General features: G+C 41.5%; 1 long non-coding RNA gene across 1 annotated transcript in view; it reads right to left on the bottom strand.

The window, feature by feature from the left end:
- LOC128102890 (uncharacterized) overlaps positions 1–23934 on the bottom strand; it is a 92935-nt gene extending 69001 nt beyond the window's left edge. Inside the window, exons 1-2 of the long non-coding RNA XR_008215588.1 lie at positions 22096–23934; positions 18660–18757 (exon numbers count right to left, since the gene is read on the bottom strand). This is a non-coding gene — a long non-coding RNA (uncharacterized LOC128102890). The remainder of the gene's footprint in view (positions 1–18659; positions 18758–22095) is intronic.
- Between the last annotated feature and the right edge of the window lie 285 nt (positions 23935–24219).

The following is a 24219-nucleotide window of genomic DNA, read 5'->3' as shown; positions in this document are numbered from 1 at the left end:
TACTGTTTCTTAATGTTGATCTTTTTATTAAATCAGAGGCGTTCTATTTGGTTTACAGGGGTTTTTCCACTGGTTATATGTGTGAGTCTCTGTCTCCCCGAGTCTCTCTTCCCCTCTCTCCTTCTCTCCTTTCCTCCCCGCTTCCCTCCCCTCTCTGTAGGATATGTATATAGACACACAGGCCGTGTGTGTGTGTGTGTGTGTGTGTGTGTGTGTGTGTGTGTGTGTGTGTGTGTGTGTGTGTGTGTGTGTGTGTGTGTGTGTGTGTGTGTGTGTGTGTGTGTGTGTGTGTGGTGTGTGAAGGTCAGAGGACAACTTTGTAGGATTGGTTCTCTCCTTCCACTGTTACATGGCATCTAGAGATCAAACTGAGTTTACTGGGCTTGGAGGTCAAGTCTCTTGCCCACTTGGGTTGTTTATTTACTTATTTTTATTGGTGTATATTCATTTCACATAGTGCTGAGTTTCATAAACACTCATTTTCACACCCATAACCTCCCCTCCTTCCCCCAATCCCTTCTCCTTCTATGGGTCTTCAACTTTCATGCTGGGGGTGGGCATGGCATATGTGTTTAAAATATATGTAACTTAGGGTCTATAAACGAAAGAAAATGTGTTCTCTTTCTGAATTTTGCTTATTTTGTTTCATATGATCTCCAGCTGCTTCTGTTTTCTAGTAAATGACATAATCCCACGTTTTTGTTGTTCATTTTGCTGTTTGCAGTGTCTTTTGAAGACCGGGGTGACCTTGAACTTGATGTGCAGCTGAGAATGACCTTGAACTCCTGATCCTTTTGTGTCCACCTTCCAGGTACTGGGATTACAGATGTGTACCACTATGCCTGGCACTTTTATTCATATACGCCTGAAAAAAAAACCCACATGTTCTTTATCCATCTGTTGAGGCATACCTAGATTGATTCCATGACTTGGCTACTGTGAAACCTGCTGTAATAAACATGGTTATGCAAACAAGCCTCTTTATGGTATGTTTACTAAGAGTAAAAGGGATAAAAACAAATGCTTGGTTGCTGTTTTAGCTTTCATTCTTTTTAAATAGATGATTCAGGAGGTTAGGCAAAGAAGAAGTAGCATAACCATCCATTTTAACAAGCACAGTGCCAACCACATGACTGGAAATCCCACAATTTGCCTCTCACCCTTCTCCCTCATTCCTCAGTAAGAAATCTGGCTTCAGGAACTGCTAAGTGTTCAGTGACAAGAGAAACAGGACAGCCTTTTCCCGGTGGGAACAGGATTCAGAGAGGAGGGCGAAGGAACCGGCTTTTCTCTTGTTCACACATTTGGTGGAAGCTGCCATTTCCCAAGCTTGCCACCTTTTTCCTTTCCAGTAATCAAGATGATCTCATGTAGAAGGCACGTGTGTATCTGCAGAATACTGTCAGCATCAGTTTTTCTAAATATGAAATATTTTGCATTAGGAAAATTCCTGTGCTTTGTACAATATCTTTTTTTGCTGTGCTTTGTGGAGCCCTTGGGTTTAAGAAACATTGTGGAGAAATAGATTCATTGCTTTGAGATATATCCTTGGAAAGTCTCTGCCTTTGTTTAATCAGGAGAAGCCTTATTCCTACTTGGCTACCTTCACATGAACCCAAAGACTGGGATGAGGACATTTGTCTGAGGTGCAATGACAGTGGCAGTATGTCCTTCTGCAGTAGAAAGGACAGGAGAGGACCTTATTGTCCTGGAAACTGCATTTTCTTCCAGTCCTGTGAGCCACCATAGGACTCTCACTGATGTGGCAAGGGATGTCAGTTGTCACTCTAATTTCTTAGAAGATGGTTTTCCTCACAATGCTTTAACCACATGTTACATTTTATAATTACTATCAGACTTTCATTTACAAGATATCTATATTTAAAAATCATGCTCGGGATATTACATTCAAGTGATTTAAATACTTCTAGTTCTCAAATTTGAAGTTTCATATAAAACTTCATTCTGTGTATCAAATATTGTAGGCAAATGAAAGGTAGTCTTCAAAGTTAACTAAATATAAGGAACAGGCTTCAAAAGAACCCACAATGAGACCACCATCATTGCTCCAAGTTTGTGCCCATTTCCCTCTCATGTCATTTCACTGATGAGCTTGAAAGTCAATCTTCTGTGACCACCGAGAGTCAAGTGGACGGACCACAAAGAACAGACACCCTGCCTGTGACTATCACAGTCAAGAACTCTTCTGCAAGATGTCAACTGACTGTTGACAGTCAGCCTCAGAGCCCCGAGTATAAGCTATGGAGCTCCAGGGACAGTCCCAGGCAACCCAGCCCTAAGTCTGTCTACTGACCCCATGGGAAGAATCCCACCCCACGTCACTACTATAATTTACTAACCAAAGAAGACTTATTATCTCGAGAACCTGGGCATATGTAAATACATGGTCACTTAGGACTCAGAGGAGAAAGGAGCCTGCATCTGGACAGAATCCTGGAATGAAAAAGAGAACATTCTCTCTCTCTCTCTCTCTCTCTCTCTCTCTTCCCTGTGTGTGTGCATACACTTTCCCAACTTCCATCTGATACCTGAAACCATGGAGTATTAAATGATAGAGAAATTGATAGATATTTTTCCTTTTATGTGCATATCTGTGACAAACTTTAGTTCATAAGTTTGCTATACTTTTAGATTAATAATAACTAACAATAAAATAGAGTAGTTTAACTCTAGACTATAATAAGTTATTTAACGTTTTTGAGTTGTTTACCCTTAGAATTTTCTACTTAATATTTTTTCAGTCTAAAGTTGATTGTGGTAACTGAAAAGCCAGAAAACAAAGCAAAAACAGGGTCAATTACACTTAATAACGAATAAGTGGCTGGGTATAGTGGCACATACCTTTAATTCCAGCACTCAGGAGACAGAGGCAGGCTGATCTCTGTTAGTTCAAGGCCAGCCTGGGCTACATAGTGAGTACCAGAGTAGCCAGAGCCATATAGTGAGACCTTGTCTTGGAAAATTTTTTAGGAAGAAAAAAGAATGAATATGTAGACTCACCAACAAAACTAGCATGTCTCTGAAGAGACCTGATTTTCTGCAGGTTTTCCCTACAGCCATGTAGGCATTTAAGATGCACATGCCTTCACTGACAGTACTTGAGAGAGACTGTTTCTCAATAATTCTAGGACCAGAAATGGAGAATAATAGAGTCTAATTTAAGGCCAAGAATAGAGCTGGGTTTGTAACTCAGAGGTAGAGCACTTGTTTAGTACGTACAAGTCTCAGGGTTCCTCTCAGCAGGGGGCACAAATACACATATACACACACAAATATTGTTGTCTTTAAATATCTCATAAATATGCTTTTAAATGATGCAGAATAAAAATGATGACTTTTTATTGTCCCTTAATACTCTGTAGGCTTGATTTCTAGGAGCAGAGACTGCCTGCCAATGACTACGCCACAGATGACTAAACAGGTATCTAGGAAACATATCACTTGGTATGTCCCATTCTAGAACATCGGATGCACTGGGAATTTCTCTAGAGGTAATGGTGAGGGAAAGGAAGCCGAGATGTGTTTACTCTCAATGTAACTTCTTGTTTGGTTTTTCTTTACAACTTTAGAGAATGCATAATTTGGCCAAATTAAAGGGACAGAAACACTAAAGAACACATGGAATTTTTTCAGACCTATTGAAGATATGAGCATCTACATAGGACTCATTTTAGATTATACTGACCCCAATGCCCCCTGGCATTTTTTTCTGGTTTGTTTGTTTGTCTTGAGACACAGTTTTGCTACACATCCCAGGCTGGCGTTGAATTCACAGTCCTTCTGCTTCACTGTCCGGAGTGCTGTAATTACAAGCTTATAACATCACCCATCATTTTTTTTATTCAAAGGAGCAGGGCATGATGGCATAGTTACATAATCCCAGTGCTCAGGAGGTGGAGGCAGGGCAGTTAAAAGTACAAGTTCAACTGGGCTACTTTAGTGAGTTCCAGGTCATTCTGGCTGCTTAAGGAATGAAACAAGCGAACAAATTTTAACACATCAGTAAAAATAAAAGTAAATAGGAAAAAAAATAAACAATGATAAACAAAGGAAGGATAGAGGGGGTAGGGAGGGGAAGAAGGAAGGGGAGAAAGGCAGAAAATAGAAGGAAGAAAGGATGAAGGGAATAGGAAGGGAAAGAAGGAAGGAAAGAAAGGCAGAAAGAAGGAAGGGAGGAAGGAAGGAAGGAAGGAAGGAAGGAAGGGAGGAAGGAAGGGAGAAAGGAAGGAAGGAAGGAAGGAAGGAAGGGAGAAAGGAAGAGAAGTTGAGAAGCAATTCTCACTTTTAACTTGGGGAAAGACAATCCTAAGTTTTCTTATGGGACCCTGACACGAAACATGAACAAAACATACATAGAGAGAATAACACATAGTCACATGCTTAGTTTATTTATTTGACAAATACTTACTGACTGTCACTATTTCAATTGATAAAACAAATTTCCTCCTTCTTTCTTGGAGTTTGTATTTTGGCTGAGGATTTCTAAAGAGTAGCCTACAAATGCTAGAAAGGCCATAGTTAGAAGGTAAGACAGCCCTCCTGATTTTAATTTTTGAAAACTGATTGGTAAATGAAATTATTCTGTATAGCATGTTTAGCAGTTTCCTAGGACTGTTGTTATAGACCATCACACAGACTGTTACAGACCACCACATGGACTGTTACAGACTGTAGTGGGTAGCTGTTCTAGCTATGACTTTGAAGAATCTCCCTTAGTGAGGTAACAGGTAACTGTTACACCTGCCTATGACCTTGAAGTATATGCCCTGGGGCATAGCCACTCTGGATCCTTAAGACCTGGGATGCACGTATATGGCTCTCTCTTCCCTTCCTCATAGTATTGGATGCAAAAGTCTTGAACCGGGCAAATTAGCATGGGACATAACTCAGTTTTCCCAGACACTACAATAAATCTCCCATGGTAGTGAGTTAACCCCCAAATAAATTCCTTTGCTCATTAAATAGACTCGATGGATTTCTTATATTATCTGGTGCCCAACGTGGGGCATTGGTAGGCCATCCACAGCCTTTTACCCACCCAAATAGCTACCACAGATGCCACCCACAGGATCTGTGATCAGCCCGTGCAATCTGCCTGTGCCAGTGCCAGCGCAGATTCCTGCATTCTAACAACCCATACCACTCCCTCCCTGCCAGGTTGTATGCAGTCTTCCCCAGGTCCTGTGCCACCACCACACAGGCTGTCACAGACCACTACACAGACTGTCACAGACCACCTCACAGACTGTCAAGACCACCTCACAGACTGTCACAGACCACCTCACAGACTGTCACAGACCACCTCACAGACTGTCACAGACCACCTCACAGACTGTCAAGACCACCTCACAGACTGTCACAGACCACCTCACAGACTGTCACAGATCACCTCACAGACTGTCACAGACCACTTCACAGACTGTCATAGACCACCTCACAGACTGTCATAGACCACCTCACAGACTGTCACAGACCACTTCACAGACTGTCACAGACCACCACAAAGACTGACCTAAACTTGATTTTCTGCTGATTTCAAGGCCTGAAATATAACTGTCAGCTGGGTTGCTTGCTACTGAAGCTCTAAGTGAGGGGTCTGTTCTAACTCTGTGGTTGGCTTGAGGTGACCTTCAGGCTTACTTAATCATCTTCCTCTGTTCACATTTACCCTTTTTTTTTGTACAGCAACTAGTCAAGTTGAATCAGGATCTCTTCCTACTCCAGTAGGACCTCATATTTTTATTTGTTTTTTTATTCATGAACCATTTTTTTGAGACTTCTGTAATGAGAACACTGTATTTGCATAATTTCTAACCTTCTATCCCCAACTCCTCCCAGGTCCCCTCCATCACATCCCCCTCTCAAATTTATGTTCTCTTCTTGAACTATTATTGTTTTCACACACACACACACACACACACACACACACACACACACACCACAGCCTACTTAGTCCAATTAGTGTAATGATTCACCAATGTTGATACTATAACAAATGTAACACACAAATGGCAAGATGTTAGTAACAGGGAAATTATGTGAGGAACAAGAAGTATATGGGCAGTCTATGCTTTCTGTCCTATTTTGTTGTGTAAACTATTTAGAAAACTGGTCTTTTAACTTATGTGTGCACATAAATGTGTGCTTGTGTGTGTGTGTGTGTATGTTTGTGCATGTGTAAGTGCACATATACACATACACACAAGAGCATCTGTGTGTAGAGGACAAAAGACAACCTTAAGTGGCATTTTTCAACTGTCACACATTCATCATTTTGGGGGGACTGGGAGGCAGGTTCTCTCACTAGCCCAGAATGTGACAACTAGACTGTGCCGATGGCCATGGAGCCTCAGAGATCCCTGCCTGGGATTACAAGTACATGCCACCACACACAGCTTTTTCTTTTTTTTTCTTTGTTGGACTGGTTGAACTAATGTCCTCGTGCTTGCAAGACACTGTAGCTAGAGTTTTCCTGCCTGGCCCACAGTTAGGACAAATCTCTGTCACCCGCCAGTCCCACAGCCTCTCAGACCCAACCAAGTAAACACAGAGACTTATATTGGTTACAAACTGTATGACCGTTGCAGGCTTCTTGCTAACTGTTCTTACAGCTTAAATTAATCCATTTCCATTAATCTATACCTTGCCACATGGCTCATGGCTTACCGGCATCTTCACATACTGTTTCTCATCATGGCGGCTGGCAGTGTCTCTGACTCAGCCTTCCACTTCCCAGCTTTATTCTTCTCCTTGTCCCACCTATACTTCCTGCCTGGCCACTGGCCAATCAGTGTTTTATTTATTGACCAATCAGCAACACATTTGCCATACAGAACATCCCACAGCAACCTTGCAACAATGTATTCAAGTTTTTATTTTTATTTTTTTTTTTAAAGATAAATCATACGTGAACAAGATAAAAGATCTTTGCTGTCTGCACATAGAGTGTACAGGAGTCACCCATTTGCCTGCCTCTAGAACCTCATCAGCCCCTGGCCCTGCTCTGTGCCAGTCACTTGGACATTCCTTTTGACTCTGGGGCCATCCTATCTCCTTCACAGTGGGAAGTCTTGTGCAAGTCGCTCCCTTAGCCTGGAATCTTTCTTTTTTTCTCTCTCTCCTTGATTTTTCCAAGTTTTCAGTTAATATAACTCATCCACAGAGTAGGTGATATATTGGCCCTGCTTATAGGCTCTTCACACCGTTTCTCATTGCTATGTGGAGTATCCATTTTCATTATCAGTCTCTTCCTTTTTGAAGCTCCGGTCTCATCAATTCCACACTGACTATCTCTTGCCACCTCCAATGAGACCTGGGCTCTGCGGCCATCTGACTTCATCTTGATAGTCAGACAGAGGTGGCTATGGTAGATGTAGTCAAATGCAGCACATAGAAGCCATGACTAAACTTCATACAGCACGGGTATGCTATTTTTTCCCCCACCAACATCTCTTCTTGAGAAAGGTTGCTTTAAATGTGGGGAAAGGATGGATGCCTTCTTCCCATAAAGACCTCTGTTTCAGATTTAGCATCCTGGAACTGTAGGGAAACCACCTGAGTTCATCTCAGCTGGGACAGTCGAGAAAAGTGATCCTGAAAACAGTGAGAATTTAGGAGGCAATTTAGAAGAGAGAGCTTTGCAAGCGTTGAGTGCTCCTGGTAGAGTTTGGAGCACAGGTGTAGAACCTTCCATTTGGAAAGAATCGCAAAGAAATGCTGTCCAAAGCTGTAGATTACCTAATGCAGGAGATGGCTCCTCAATTATCTCAAAGTAAACAGGCTTTAATTGGTGATCTGAGAAAGGAGACTTGGGGTAAGGCTTCGATGTTTCTTTTTCAAAAGGAAATCACCACAATTTCTAAGAAAACCAAAAACAAACAAACAAAAAAACACCAAGAAGTGGGAAAAGCTATGGCTTTGCGTCTGGTTTTTGTCTGTTTTGTTTTCATGTTAATTTTGTTTAGTTTTTAGAAATTAAATACAATCAACCAAATTTAAGCAAAGAAGGGGAAATTCGAGGCAAGGACACAGGGCTGTGAAGTGGAAAGGAAGGAGTGGGAATGGATATTGGCTCCAGGAAACTTCTAGAAAGCCCTCGGGCTGCTTCCAGCAGCCTGGCCACACCCACTCTTTTTCTACCAATTGTCTTCTTTCTCTTTTCCATAACATGGGCATTGATTGTCTCTGTCCATTGGCTAGATTCACCAGATATAAATCTTGCAGCAGAAAAAATGCTGTCACGAGTCTCTCAGTCACAATCCACACTGCCAGAAGAAGTACTTTGCAAAGTATAATGTTCATCTGTGTCCGGGAATACAACCAAAAGGAGGAGGCAAAAACATCCTGTACCGAGTCACTACTTCCACGCTGGTGGTCTTTGTACTGTGGAGGAGTCGTGGAAGCAGGGAGAGGAATCTCAAAAAAGGGGAATTGTCAGGAGCTACCTCCATATTCCACCAAAGTGCCACAGAATGTGCACATGGGCAAATTTATTAAACCTTTACTACAAGAGGGCAGAATTTCAATCATTTAGGAAAATCCCTGCTCTTTAGAGACCTGGATTCCAGCTGGAGATCACAATATGCATTATGCAATCAGAACACACGGCACCTGTGGTTCCCGGCACTGATCCTGCACCAGACTGAACCTGTCAATAGCCAGTTGGGATGAAGGAGAGGCTCATGGACCCTACCCTGCCCGGTAAACTAAAAAAGGCTCACTGGTGGGTTTTGAGGGAGGGAAAGTCATGAGTATCCACCAGTGAGCCCTCCAGGCTCCATTAGACAGTCCCATACCCAGGTTCACACAGAGGGTTAAATTCAGTGAGTCACAAAGAGAAAACAAAAAGACGTGAATGTGGAAGATGGAGCTATATAGAGGAGGTGGCTTGATAGAGATGTGAGGCAGATACGAGAGAGTGGGAAGTAAAAGTAACCATACACGTGTATGAAATCTTCAAGGAACAGATAAAGCTTTAAAAATGCATCAGGAAAATTTCAGCAAACAGGTAAATAAAATCTTCTTTAGTAAAGTGTTTGCAGAGTCCCTACCACTTCCAAGATGCAAAGTGATATCGGAAATCAAAAGCGCTAATACCCAGCATCCTTCCTCCTTGATCAAGTTTGGAGCCAACTGAGAAATAAGAAAAGGCAAGAGAGACCGAAGTGCTACCTTCATTACCAGCAAAGGCTGGATTCTGGACTGCAAATTTTATATGCAAACAAACTGTCAAAATTATTATACTGAAGAATTAGCATTAACAGAGCCAAGAACATTAGAATGGCATCCTAAACATTGAATGCCTATCATGTGACAGGTACTGCTCTACCCATGAGATATAGCTTTAAAGGAACTAATTGTCTGCCTGCAGGGGAACTAGACATACAGAGAAAGAAATACTGATTCACACTCACCTGTGTTGTATGCCTACAGTTGCCATAACAAAGTGGATCATGCGGTTTAAAAACAACAGAAGTTGGTTTTCTTAGTTTTAGAAGCAGAAAGTCTAAGATCAGGGTGTCAGCCCTGTGGAATTCTTCTGGGACTATAGAGAAGGATCTATTTTAGATCTTTCTTTTGGAGTCTATAAGGTCAGATCTTTAAGATGTGTTTCCTTCAATTCCCCAGTATATCTCTGTCCCCTAATCTTTTTGCTTCATAAGCACACTGGTAATACTGTATTGGGATCCATCAAAATGACCTATTCTAGCTTAATGATTTTTCTAAAGAATCTATAAATAAGGAAACATTTGCAGGGACTGGAATTAAGGCTTCAACATATGAAAATTCAGTACAGCCAGTAACACTACCAAAAAGGAAGATATAACAGGAACACACCCTTTTTTCCCTTAGTGTGTGTGTGTGTGTGTGTGTGTGTGTGTGTGTGTGTGTGTGTGCAACAATGGAGGGCAACTTTTGGATTTTTGTCTTTCCTTCTACCATGTGGGGCCTTGGGATTGAACTCAAGTCACTGGGCTCAATGGCAGGCTCCTGTGTCCACTGACTCATCTTGCTGCCTCTGTTTTTTGTTTTTTTTTTAGACAACAGATAACTAAGTTTCCCAGGCTGATCTTGAACTCAGCCTTCTGAGTAGCTGGGGTTGTAGGCCCACACCAGATCAGTTCCAGACAGAATGGACAGAGAAGATGTTTCTGGGGAAGCACAACTTTTAAATGAAAGTTTGTATTTTTTTTTTTTAAAGAGTAAATCTTCAGAGCAGGTGGCCTCTGCAAGCATGCTCAGTAGGGGTGACACGAGGAAGGAACCATGCCTGGAAACACGTGAGATGTGTCATGGAAGGAACAGAATTTTCAGTGATAATAGAAATTAAGTCTTAAGTAGGCATAAAGTATAATTGGTGTGACATTATGAATTAGAGATTTATTTTGAGACTCTGAGATGATGGGGCCTTTAAAATCTCTAGAAAGTGGGAGGAGTGATGACTACCATCTCTTGGGGTGAGGAATCTCAATTTGGTATGTAAGATGAGAACTGGCACAAGCTGGGGGTCAGGAAACCAAAGAGGCTGGAAGCTATTATGAAGGTCCTGCCATGTAGCCATAAAGCCATGCTCTAGAAACCATTTCGAAGGAGAAAAAGACAAAGTAGAAATAATTTCAAAGGAAGAATCTGAAAGAGCCAAAATCACCATTGAAATCTCTTAGTTACAAGCAATAAGTCACACTCATTAAACTCCCTGGACATGGTAACCTGGAAGAGAGCTATGTCACATCTACAGCTCATCTGACGCTGCAATTAAAATGCATGAGGTGCTGCAAACTTGGATTGGAAATTCTGATTGAATGCTCTGGTCTCAGTGGATGGTACGTGTCTAGCTGTGCTAGCAACTAGAACATTCTTCTTTGCCTTCCTCTCTCAGGCATTTCCATGTCTAAGCCACTGTTTCTTTTAGCTCAGTTGTATTCTGTCCCCACAAATCCATATGTTGAAACTCTAATCCAGTTCTTCAACTATGACTGTACTTAAAGGAGCTAAGAATCAATGATTCCTTATGGGTGGGCTATAATCTGACGGGTCTGGTAGTTTGGAAAAGGAGAGATTAGGATACTGACATAGAGGGAGACTATGGGAAGACACAAGGAAGAGAAAGATGTGTTAGCTTTCCTTTACTATGACAAAATAACTGAGATGGCCATCTTATAAAATGACAAGACTTATTTTGGCTCATAATTTCGGAAGTTCAAGACCATAATTGATGGGCCCTATTACTTTAGGTATATGATGAGGTAGCATATCATGGGAAAAGAGATACACACCCACTGTGTTAGTAACTTTTCCGTTGCTGTGATAAAACACTATGACCAATGCAACTTATAGAAAAAGGGCTTTAATTGACATCTGGTTCCAGAAGAATAAAAGCCCATCGTGGCAGGGAAGTGTGGCAGCAAGCAGCAGCATAGTGGACCGAGTGAAAACTGGAGACTCATATCTTGAACCACAAGTGTCAATCAGAGAGAGCACACTGGAAGGTGATACCATTCTTTTTACTCTGAAAGCCCACCTCCAGCGATGTTCTTCCTCCAATAAGGCCACACCTCCTAAACCACCTAAACAGTGCCATCACCTGGGGACCAAATGTTCAAATGCCAGAGACTATGGGGGAGCATCTCATCTTATCCAAACCATCACATCCTTCGTGATGGAGCAAAATGGTGTTCACCTTATGGCCAAGACCAGGAAAGGGGGTGGGGAGCAGGATCTTACAACTTCCTCCTCTTTTGGTATGCTCCCAAGATTGTAAACCTCCCATCACAACCCACATCATAAAAATTTCCATTACTTCTCAATGGTACCAAGCTGAGGACTAAGCTTTCAGCACATGGGCCTTGGCGGATTTAAACTATCACAACAACCACTTACAAGCCAAGGAGAAAGATGGACACAAACCAATCTGCTGTTATTTGGGTGTCAGACTTCTAGCTTTTATAACTATGAGAAAACCAAGTTCCCTTAAGCTACCTTGTGTGTGACACTTTCTTATAAAGCTCTCAGCTAAATGATATACTGTTTTGCCCGTGGCCACTTCCGAGCATGGGGCGTTTCCAGGAGGCCTTCTGGATCCTCGTTCCATGAGCTTTTGCTCAAGACAACTAGTGACTCACTGTTTCAGTGTGTGAGCATTTCTTTCTTATTTTATCCTTCCCTGAGAAAAAGAAACCTTACCATCCGAACACAGCACACCTCTGAACACAGAGCCACTAGTTACCTAGTTAAATTTAACATAATTAAATGAAGTAAAATGATAGATTCGTTTTCCTGTTTGCACCAGTTATATGTGAAGTGTGCAGCAGTCTTTTGTGACTAGAAGCTACCTTAATGGTCACAACAAGTGCAAAACATTCCCATCATGTCTTCTAGAAAATTCTAGTAGACAGCACTTCGCAGGTTTAGAAGAAAGCATAAACATCCCCATAAAGCTGTTAAAGCCCCATCATGGCTCTATTGTTAGGGTCTACATTTGTAAGTAACATAAAACCATTTAAGGTAGTATAATAAGAAAGGACATGAGCTAAGAAAGTGGTGGTGGGCCCCATTGCCATATCCCACAGGATCTGAAGGACTGTGAGAGCTTCCAGAGCTTCAGTAGAAGGCCTCTGTGGTCATTTCTCTTTGGACCTGCCAATGGTCCATATCTTTATTTATTATTTTATTTTAAAGACATGGTCTCACTTTGTAGCGATGGCTGGCCTGGCACTTGCAGTGCAGAGAACAGGCTAGTCTTAAACTCACAGAGACCCTCCTGTCTCTGCCTCCCAAATGTTAGAGTTAATGGCTAGCCCATGACTCTTATAGTCAAATTTTGAAGGTCAAGAAGAGAACCCAACGTGACTGGCCCCTGTGGAGATGAGGAAGTACCTGGCCAGATGGGACTGAAGAAAAGGCGACAGAGTCTTAGGGACAGAGGGCCCCAGGTTTCCCATCCCAGGGTCTTCCCAAGGAAGAGTCACTGTGACTGGACTACCTTCGCAGGCTCCTCTGTTGCGGCTAAATGTGTATTAGTTGGTCCAGAATGTTCCGATGAACAATAACTGTTGAATATGCTTTGATCTTTACTTTTAGCAGGCACGAGCAGCACATACCTTTCTCTTTCCTCATTAAAAAGTTGTTCTGAAGACTTCTTGGGTGCACAGATGCTGGTACCAGACAGAGGAGAGAAAGAGAGAGAGAGAGAGAGAGAGAGAGAGAGAGAGAGAGAGAGAGAGAGAGAGAGAGAGAGATCTGCTTTGTTCAAAGTACCCTAGCCCCTTAAACAAGTTTGTCCCATCCAAAAGAGCAATCTGAGAACTGGAGAGGGTGTGGTTCCCTACTTTCTGGATCCTTACCTTACTTAGCCTTCTTAATAATTTTAAAAGGTAATTTTCCTACTTTAGCATTAAGGAAAACAAAACAAAACAAATAGCTTTCAAACTTGAGACCCTCTCTTTAAACCAGCCATCTTATTTTCTGTAACAAGCTCTTACTGCCAAGATAAAATATGAAAGTGTCTTCTCATAGCTCCAAATATTATGTTACTGAGACAAATCCTGTAATTTTCCACTTTCATGAACAGTTCATCTAAAAGGAGTTTTCCAATTTCAATCTCACCCATTCTATTTGAGTCAGTGTATATACACCTCAATCATCCCCTAACCCCAAGCTCTGTGATTGCAGGTAAATGCCACACAAAGACCTGAAATCCCTTTAAAATACTCCATCTTCCACAAAGAGGCCACTTCATTTCAAGAAACTCAGTTTCAATTAAAGTCTCTTCTATGCTAAATTTTAAAAAAGTTTCACAAGTGAATAGTCAAAATAGTCACTTCTGTGGTTACAAAATTAAGTTGCCAATGATTTCAGAGTTAATAGTCAGGAAACAGAGGATGGAGTACGTGGAGGGGGGAACAGCCTCAAATGAATCTCCTGGACAACGCAAGAGTGCAGGTTTTAATTTGGAGTTGTGCCACACCCGGGGTCTGTGGTGATGGCATGCATCCATCAAGTTTCTGGTGAGGATGAGAGGCGGCTTCAGCATGCCAGCTGAGCCCCGAGTGAGGCTAACAGCGCGTTCCCACCAGGTAGAAGGAAGCAGCAGTCACAGCACATACAGTCGATCCTCACCATTCCTCTCCCCGTTGCCCACTGGTCATTTCTAATTGCACTGACAAAGAGGTAATTGTTGCTTCCAAGAGAATCCAGTTCTTTAGCTATTCCCACAGTGCTTCAAAATCGTTCCCTGATGACAAGGCTATTTGAAGGCTGAACTTAAATGCACCGCCATATTTAAAACTTGGGTTATTCCAAGAAGGCTGGTATGGGAAGCACTCAAGGAAAGGAAATGGGCCAATCATTTTTCTCTCATTGAGATTCCCTTTTCACTAGCAAACCACCTGTATTTATCCTCTCATTTTTATCTCTCCAGTTCCATTCTCTTTGTGTCATGGAAGAGTATTTATTTCTGCAGCTGAATTATGTCCTCTTTATTGCTTGGGAAGAGCAGCTTGCCTGTTCTCTTTCATGGGTGGGAAAGTGGTACCTTTTGAGTGGTTTCTGTCCGTGGGTATTAATGCAGCCATCCCAGGGATGGTATTATCATCCACTGAAAGCCACTTCAAGTTCATTTGCATCGTACAATATGTATTTCTATATTTGTGTGGATTTAAGAAGAGCTGAAACTCATTAACATTCAAACTACACTCTGTGCTTAAAACTTCAGAAAATTCATTGACGGTCTCAAGTGTGCTGTGCTATCTTACCTTGAATGCATTGTCTGTGTGTCTGGAGCTGGTGAGTACTTAGGTGACAATGTATTATAGACTGGCAGAAGTTACTGGGGTTGAAATAAATGCTCTAATTATAAATAACAAATCAAAATGTGAAGAGGGGGATGTGACATTCATATTTGTAGTGAGTAGATCTGTGCTTACAAATGCGCAGGTCTGCCTACAGTTGTTAGGGCTTTTGGTAACTGAGTGGTTATGTGTTTAGGAATATCGATACCAAATAAAAGATGACACCATTTGTGTGTGGCGGGGGCTGGGGGGCAAGGAGAGTGAGAGAGAGGGAGAGAAGTATGTGTATGCTCTTGACGGTGTGTGTGCATGCCTATGGAGGCCTGAGGCTGATGGCAAGTGTCCTCTCTCACTCTCCACTGTTTTAGTTCCCTTTCTTCTTCCAATGATAAGACACCCTGGTGAAAGCAAGATAGGGAACGTGTTTATTTTATTTAATTTATTTTAGGAGTTTATTCCAAGTTGCAGTCGCCTTAATAGAAAATTCAAGGTGGCAGGGACTTGAGGTGGCTGGTCATACCTGCAGTCCGGAGCAGAGAGAATGGATGCAGATATGCCTGTGCTCAGCTGGCTCTCTCCTTTTCATTCAGTCCTAGGCCCAGCCTTTAAAAGAGTGCTATCCATATTCAGAGTGAGTTTTATCACCTTAATTAACCTAGTTAAGAAAATCTCTCATAGGCATGCCCACAGGCCCACACAATTCAGACAATTCCTCATTGACACTCTAATTCTAGAATATACCAAGTTGACTATTGAAACTAAACATCCTGGGGCCTAGAGAGATGCCTCAGCAGTTTAGAACTTTTATTGCTCTTCCAGAGGACCTGAGTTCAATTCCCAACACCCACACGGTGGCTCACAATCACCTGTAACTATAGCTCCAGGGGATCGATGCCCTTTTCTGTCCTTTTTGGGCACCAGGCACATGTGTGGTTCATAGACACACATGTGTGCAAAACACTCATGCACATAAAATAATCAAATATTTTTTAAATAAAAGAAACTCCCAACCATGCCATCTTAATGTTTTTGAGACAAGGTGTCTCATGGAAGCTGGAATTCACTAACTGGCTAGTTAACCAGCTAAGGAGCTCCAGCAATCTACCTCCTCCATCCCTTCCTCCAGTGTTGAAGTTAACATAGTACCAGGTCACCTTTATTTTCTTTTAACATAACTTCTTTATTGAATCTTTGGGAATTTCACATCATGCATCCCAATTCTGCTCACCTCCCAGGCCCTCCATATTTCCCCCTCCCCCCTGCAGCAGCCCCCAAATGAAAATTTAAAAAATCAAAACAAAACAAAGCAAGCAAGCAAACAAACAAACGCAAAGAGAAAAACAAAACAAAAAAAGAACCAAAACAAAACAACAACAAAAACCTCTTCACTCCTCCCTCTTTCCTGCCTCTCCAACACCTCTTCATTTGTCCTGGTGGCGTTGGAAGCCTCGGTGTGTAACACAGCACACACTTTTGTCCAATACCTCAGTGTTTGGACTCAAATCCTTAGGCTTCCCTAACAATCACTTACCCACGGAGCCATTTCCCCAGTCCTTCCTTTCTGTTTTAAAAATTGGATATTTTGGTATGACTAGTTAACTTCTTATTCACTCAAAGATTTAAAAAACAAAAACAAAAACAAAAAAACAAAATACAAGTAGTAAGTAACACATCCATAGCTGTAGTAATTAACAGGTTCAGCTATTATAGGCATGGCATAGGAATAAATCTGCCAACTATATTAACTCCCTCCCTCCCCCCTCCCTCCCTTCCTCCCTTCCTAAAAGTCTGAACTTGGCTTCCTTCTTTTTTCTCTTTTGTCTTCTACCATGGGGTAGTGGTGCAGGAAGACCTTCACTGGATGCCAAACAGATGGCAGCATTATGCCTCTGACTTCCAGCCTTTAGAGCTGTGATTAAATACATTTCTCTTCTCTCTATATTATCTAGTATGTGGCATTCCTTTATAACAACACCAAGTGACAAAACATGGCAGGAAGCCAGAGATGAAAAGACCTGGTATGATAGCAGGGGCAGAGGAATAGGCTTAGAACAAAGTGCAGCGAGGTGGGTGTTGGAAGAGGAGCCACAGTGTGCCTGAGAAATCCAAGGGAAGGTGCAGGGAGGGAAGGAGCTCAGGGCAACAGGAGATTAAACGGGTGTCCAGAGGAAGAGAAGGGAGAGGAAGGTGTGAAAGGGAACTCAGGAAAGCCTGGAGATAGAGAGGCTATTTCAGGAATGATTAACTGAGAATTGGCCAATGATGCAGAAGACAGGCCCAGTTATGCAAATCAAGCCTGGGAATGTAAAGAAGCTTTGCACCAGTCACTGGAGCTTAGGGAATTAGAGTCCCTGACCTCAAGGACAACCAGCAAGTCCTAATTTTGGAGTGTGGTCATAGGCGTTGAGCAATTGCTGAAGGCGAGGAGAAAAGATGGCTGGAGGGTGACACGGACCGTGTTTAGTTCTCTTCTCACGTGTTTTATACTGAATTGAATTGAATTAAATGAAATGGATTAATGAGAAAATAATAGAACTGATTTATCCAGAGAACTCATTTTCACCAGTGCAGTCAAATGCTGGATAAAGCATTAGGTTATGGCCTCTGAGCCAGTTAGAATTTCTGAAGGAAAAGCCAACATGTAGTCCAGATTCAACATGAATTTTTTTTCCCTGAGAAACATACTTTTTGTAAAATTCCTTTTTTTTTTTTTTTTTTTTTTTTTTTTTTTTTTTTTTTGGTTTTTCGAGACAGGGTTTCTCTGTGTAGCTTTGCGCCTTTCCTGGAACTCACTTGGTAGCCCAGGCTGGCCTCGAACTCACAGAGATCTGCCTGGCTCTGCCTCCCGAGTGCTGGGATTAAAGGCGTGTGCCACCACCGCCCGGCTGTAAAATTCCTTTTAATTGGTCCTTCCCCCCACCCTTTATTCTATTCCAGGACTTTAAACCAAGAGATATATGGACACCATACTTGGCTGTGGGACAATGGAAAGGAAGGGCTAGTCAGTGGTCTGTGTTGTCATGGCAGCAGGTATGCTCATTTCTAGGGGAGATATGCCCAAATTATGGGATTTCAAACAAGAGACACCCCCCTAGATATTCAGTATTGACTTTCCTTACATTCCTTTCTGTCCATTTATAAAAAACACATAAGATTAACTGTAAAAAAAGTATGTATATATATCTATATATACATAAATGCATAAATGTTTACATATTGATTTGCATGATTAGATAATATATAATGGGAGACATATATAAATACACACATAATAGAAGCTACTGTGTAATAGACATGTTTAGGCAATCCCTAATTTAATAGATGATTTTAATAGTTTTTCACAAAAGTATCGATTGATAACACAAACTTCTGCTTCTTCCCTTGGGAAGTTGCTGTTTCACACGAATGGTTCAGACATAGAAATAGCAAGCTAGAAAAGGCAAAAATAGGGATTGGGAGATTGGGTTAACTGTTTATTATGCAAGCGTTAGGAACCTTAGTTCGAATCCCCCAAACCCACACAAAAACTGAATGGGCATGGTGGCCCACCTATAATCCCAGGACAAAGGAAGCAGAGACAAGGAGTCCCCTAAATAGGCTGGCTAGATTGATTAGCCAAAATAGCAAGCTCAGTCAGAAACTCTGACTCAAAATATAAGGTAGAGCGCTATAAACATCAGCTTCTGGCATCCAACACATGCACACACAGGTGCATATGAACATGTTCACGCATGTGCCCACATACATGCAAAAATGTACAGATGCACAGATACCACACAGATACATATTCAAAAACAGACAGAAACACCTGGTACCATTTGCATACTAGACAAGGCTCATACTAGATACCTAAGCTGCAGACATCTTGTTTGAAGGGTCTGAATGAGAACCATTTGCTTCTGTGGATACTGATCAATGGGAATTTTTTTTTCCATTTGACTTTTGAGCTAAAAGAAAAAAAAAAGCAAAGCAAAACACAAAGTTGTGATTTAAGTATAATTCTTATGGACTTTCCCCATGATTGAGAGCCTAAAATAAAGTTCTTCATTAATTAATTTAATTATGAACTGCATAACTTTCAATGGCAGACATCACAGTAAAGTTAAAACTATTGATCTTGAAAGCAGAGCTACTTACAGTGGGTCACTTTTTTTCTCTGCAGCTTATTAAAATTCTAAAATACCTTGGCAATTTATGTTTTAAGATTAAGGTTTAAAAGTAGACCACTTGTATATAGCTGAGAACTCTCCCTGCATTAGGAAAAGCTATTATGTCTACTTGGCACATGGGTACTCCAAAGCATGTCATTTGTTCACAGGCCATGTTGTTTACATCAGAACATGCATTGTTCTGAGGTTACACTCATGTAGGTGTGAAACTGAGTACATCTACCACCAGAGTTCCCGACTACTCTGGGTTGACCACTTTTAGGACCAGATTCTAGAATATTAGCTGCTCTTCTCATGATGTAGCTCTGTTGAAAGCCTTTTATGACCGCCCTCTTCAAAATGTCTGGCATCCCTGGATCATTAAACAAAACAATAAGACTGCTACAATGTTCATCACTACCTCCCACTAGACCAGTCTGTGGATGCACAGTTTGTCTTTTCTGCTGGAGCATTAGCTAATTTTACTTTCTTGACTCTACCCCTCACCTTTGGATGACTGTGTTCATGTGACCATGGCTTAAGAGAGTGCATTAGTTTCTTCTGAATGGCTGAAATCAAAATACCTGAGCATAACAAAAGGGGAAGAGTTATTTAATTTGCATCTTGGTTTCAGCCCAGCATATCAGGGAAGGCGTGGCAGAACAGCTCTGTTCATAGCCGTGGAAATGTGCAACAGATGCTGTTCACATCCCATTGAGCCAGGGGGCAGAAGACAGGAAAATGTAGGCAATACACCGGCTTTAGCCTTTTGCCACCTTTATTACTTTTGGGTTCCTAATGCCTGAGATGGGGCCACCTATGTTCAGGGTTGGTCTCTTCACTCAGCGATTCTTTCTGAAAACACAGATACACCCAGAGATGTGCCTTACCATACTCTGGGTGATTTTAATTCTAGCCAGGTTGACAATGAAAACCAGAAATCACAGAGGACTGGTTCATACTTCAATCCTTGATAACTTGCCCTTCATTCTACATCAGCAGGGTGATAGGGACCAAGCACTATATTCGTGACAAGCACAAAACATCATACTCATCCTGGAGACTGTATCCTTTTATTAATGTGGTTAGAATCTGAGATCAGTTTGAATAAATGTGTTATAGCCTAGTCTTCTGTAATGAGCTGGTTACTACCTCCAGTCACCCATTCACTAGTTTGGTCACAACTGATCTGTCAAACTACCTTTCCAACTCATTCTCCTGTGTATTAAAAATTCTCAATCTGATGATATGGTGCTGACTTAGAAGTCCTTCAAAGTGATTGATCTCCTGACTAATGTATAAGCAACACCAGCTAGCACGTTTCCTTATTTGAGAATGATCATAAACAGTGGTTTCCAAATAACTACCTCAATGATTTTAAAGTATGATCATGACTTGTCAGCTTCCGACAGGGCCTTCCTACAGGGAAAAAGTGCATCCTCTTCGATCCTCCATCTGAAATCTGCAATGAATCTAAATAACCTTGATGTGAAACTTTCTTTTTCTAACCTTGGAGAAGTCATTCTCATTTTGAGTTTTGCCTTGCTTTGTCTTAGATCAGTGGTTCTCAACCTTCCTAGTGCTGTGATCCTTTAATACAGTTCCTCATGCTGTGGTGACCTCCAATCATAAAATTATTTTCATCGCTACTTCATAACTGTAATTTTGCTACTGTTATGAATTGTAATGCAAATATCTGATACGCAGGATATCTGATCTGTGACCCCTGGGAAAGGGTTGTTAGACCACTAAGGGGTTACAACCCATATGTTGAGAACCACTGTCTTACATGATAGAAGATGGCACATGACAACTCTGCTGGAGAATTTTCATGTTCTTTCTAAGTTTTATCTAAGTCTGTAACACCAATTGTCCATTATATGCCATTTCTCTTAAGTTGCATGTAAATTCCACCCCACGCTGTGTGTCCTACCATCCAATTTATAGACACATGTACTGCTCAGCATCCCTACAGTACACAGTATGCAAACTGATATTTGTTGAGCTCTCACAAATTGGGTACCATTGGGATTATCTGTGTTGATTCTTCGATCTCCACAACTCTGTGATTTAGATATTAGTGTTATTCCCATTTTATGGAAAAAGAGTTGAAACTCAGAGCCACTAAGCATCCTTCACAGCCACAGAATGAAGATGTCCAGGGAACAAATTAAGAACTGTCTAGTTCTCAAACTGTAAGAATATACTGTTTCCTCACGTACTTCCAAACAGACCCTCTAAAGCTATAAACTTAATATTTTTCAGTCAAAAGAGCATATGCTGTGAAACACAATTTGGAGACTCAGACATTCAAGGTAAATAGCTGATCTAGTCCCAATTTAAAAAAAAAATTTCTTATGCCTGCTTTTCTAGCTTGGACCTATTAATTTGTGATTTCTCCTTATTATAAGAAATGCTATTTCTATTTAGGTGTTGCTAGATTTGGAAGTCATTCTTATGACTAAATATTTGTTTGCCTGTAAGAGCCCAGGCTAGGGCTATGCTGCCAGTGGGTGCTCAATAAAGATTAATGGATGGCTGTGCGTGTCTGTGTGGGAGTCTTGCACTTAGAATCTGCCCAGCTCTTCGAAAGCAGCACAAATGATGCAGGAAGATGAAAATCACAGATCACCACCCCACTGAGATCATGGGTCTCTGGACTGGGCTTTGTCAGCTGAAGCATCCCAAAGGCTCAGATTCAGTATTGAGAATATCACTCGTGTTTTTTTTTTCCCCTCTCTTCCGAAACAGCAAGGAATGCTGTGAAAAAGAGACTCCACAGCCATTTCCAAGACTAATACCAAATATGAGAGAAAACTTGCTTTTCTGATGAGCACTAAAGAAAACTAAATATTTTTAATTGACGTGGTTTCCATTATTACATATATATAAAGAAGATGAGTAATAAGCCACATCAGATGGTTTATTCACACTGTCAGAACAAGAGATGAGGCATGAGTAACTCTCCAGAGAAGCTTCCGTGAACTAGAGCAGTAGAAAATGACAGCAAGCAGCCATACGTTCATTTACTACCGAGTCATCCCTGAAAATCTTGGGGAAACAAAAGCCATTTTCTCCCACAGTGCATGGTGGGGGTATTCTAGAAAAGAGAAAGGAGGGCAGTGACTTTAACTTACTTCACAAAAAAAAGCCAAATGCTCATGTGTGCACTCAGAAATGTGCCACTGATAGACAGTCTCTCAGCCTTGGAACTTGGGAGAAGGTGCCTTCATTCTGAACAAGCAGCACTGGTCATCTTCAGAAACCTCAGCAGAGTTCTAGGATGTCAGAGCACTTGCATGCAATATCAAACATTGCATTGTCATAAAAAGAAGTTGGCGAAGGAATGCCCCGTGTTACCACCCTTCTCAGGCTGGGCTGGATGCAGTAACGGTTTGTAGAGATCATCCCAGTGAGCTCGTCCAATGGTACAGGTCTGGGTCTTCCCATCTGCATGAGAAGATGACTCATTTCTCAGAGCTGATCTTGACTCTAGTACATCACATTCTCATTGATGAATTCTCTCATGAAATGAAGATCTTCAGTGGGAAAGCCCTTTGTGTCCTTTGATGAACATTTATTTATCCCTATCTTTTAAAAACTCCTTTTCATTTCAGACATTCCTTCCATCAGACTCTCCTTAGTAATTTAGAAGGCTTTATCAATTGGGATATTTTGGAACATGAAGAAAGAGTTCGTTACATGAGCACATTTCCTTTCACTGTGGGCATGCATCATAGGTTACCATTTTTTCATCCTGGAGAAAGATCTTTGAGAAACAACCAAGAAGATGTGTTAGGGGGAGTAGGTGTTGGTACTGTGGCCTGGAGCAATCATTTTCTGTGTTTACTACTTAAAAATACAGAAATCAGGTAGCTCACAAGAACAAAAATTTACAGAATATATATGCCAAAGGTATTGATGCACATTTATAAAAACCATTCTCCTAAAATGAAAATTAAGGTTTTGAGAGTTGGAAGGCCATTTCTCATCACCCTATCAGCACCCTAGGACCCTATCAGTAGCCTGACTGATGGTGAGAGAACATGGGGCAGCTGTACCATGGGAAAGTAAGCCCAGTTCTTTAGTGTTGACTCTCCCAGAAAACCCTCAAGGAACTGCTGACTTTCCCCTCCAAGGAATCAATGAATCTGCTTACTTGACCTTCCTTTGTTTTGAATCAGAGAAGAAGGGACTTAACTGTTGAGATAGGGGAGAATGGGGAGAGGCTGCAGAATCTTGAAGGAGATGCCGTGCTGTGGAGCCTACAGACAAGACCACGGTTTGCTGATAGTCACTTAGGATTTATTACTTGCTTGTTATATTATTATTTGTTCCTGTTTCTCATTTCAGATTCTCACCCTGTTGTAATAAGTTACTGTCTTCCCAGCCATCATTCCGTATTGACAAGCAAATGTCACCCATGTTTGATTGACATCTATTGCTCCTGAATGCAGAAGTATGATTTAGGAATCAATTCTACTTACTTATTTAAAACCATCCTTATGTGTCAAATGTGTTTGTTGGTGGGATAACCCTCCTAAAACCCACTCTGGGGGCCTTCTATTGATATTCTAAATTCAAGTGATTTCTTCATCCAGCTCTTCCACCTGTTAGGGGTGGTGGCTTTTCTTTGTCATAATTTCCCCATTTCCCCTCCCCCAATGCACATCTGGGAAGTCTGCCATGGCACCTACAGAATTCTCTCCCTGTCTTATGAAACCTGGCACTTTTGCAAACACTGCTTGCTTTATTGTAAGACCTTCGGAGGCATACTGACAAGTGATTATTTCTCCTGCATGTTGCACCTTTAAGCACACGCAACTTCAAGTCCAATGCTGGTATCTTCTAAAGGGCAGCTGCAATTGGAAGCCCGTAAGTCAGATGCCCATGTATGCTCTCACCATTGCGTGACACTTGTAAGAAGAACCAGCCCTCCTCCTTTTGGGCGGTGGACAAGTTCATTTAAATCAAGAAATGTCCTTTGGTTTTTAAATACACTTTTCTGTTCTCAGGATAACATCTTATTTCATTTAAGAGGCTGTGGAAGCAAATGCTAAGGTTAAAAAAAAAAAAAACCGCACATCTACTGTCTGGAAAATTGGAAAGGGCCCTCCTTATGTTAAAAGTGGCATTTTGAAAAACACCTGAAGCACTGATTGTGGATGAGCCAGGAGAGAAATATTGTCATCAAACCTCCCTCCTTTCAACCTTCACTTCCACCTCCAACAAAGGCTGCTGGCTCTGGGGAAACAGATTTA

Source organism: Peromyscus californicus, unplaced genomic scaffold (genome assembly GCF_007827085.1).
Source record: "Peromyscus californicus insignis strain IS unplaced genomic scaffold, ASM782708v3 Scaffold_8__1_contigs__length_139910024, whole genome shotgun sequence".
NCBI lineage: Eukaryota > Metazoa > Chordata > Mammalia > Rodentia > Cricetidae > Peromyscus > Peromyscus californicus.
Note: the sequence above shows the minus strand (reverse complement) of the source record. Positions and strands in the feature narration are given on the sequence as shown.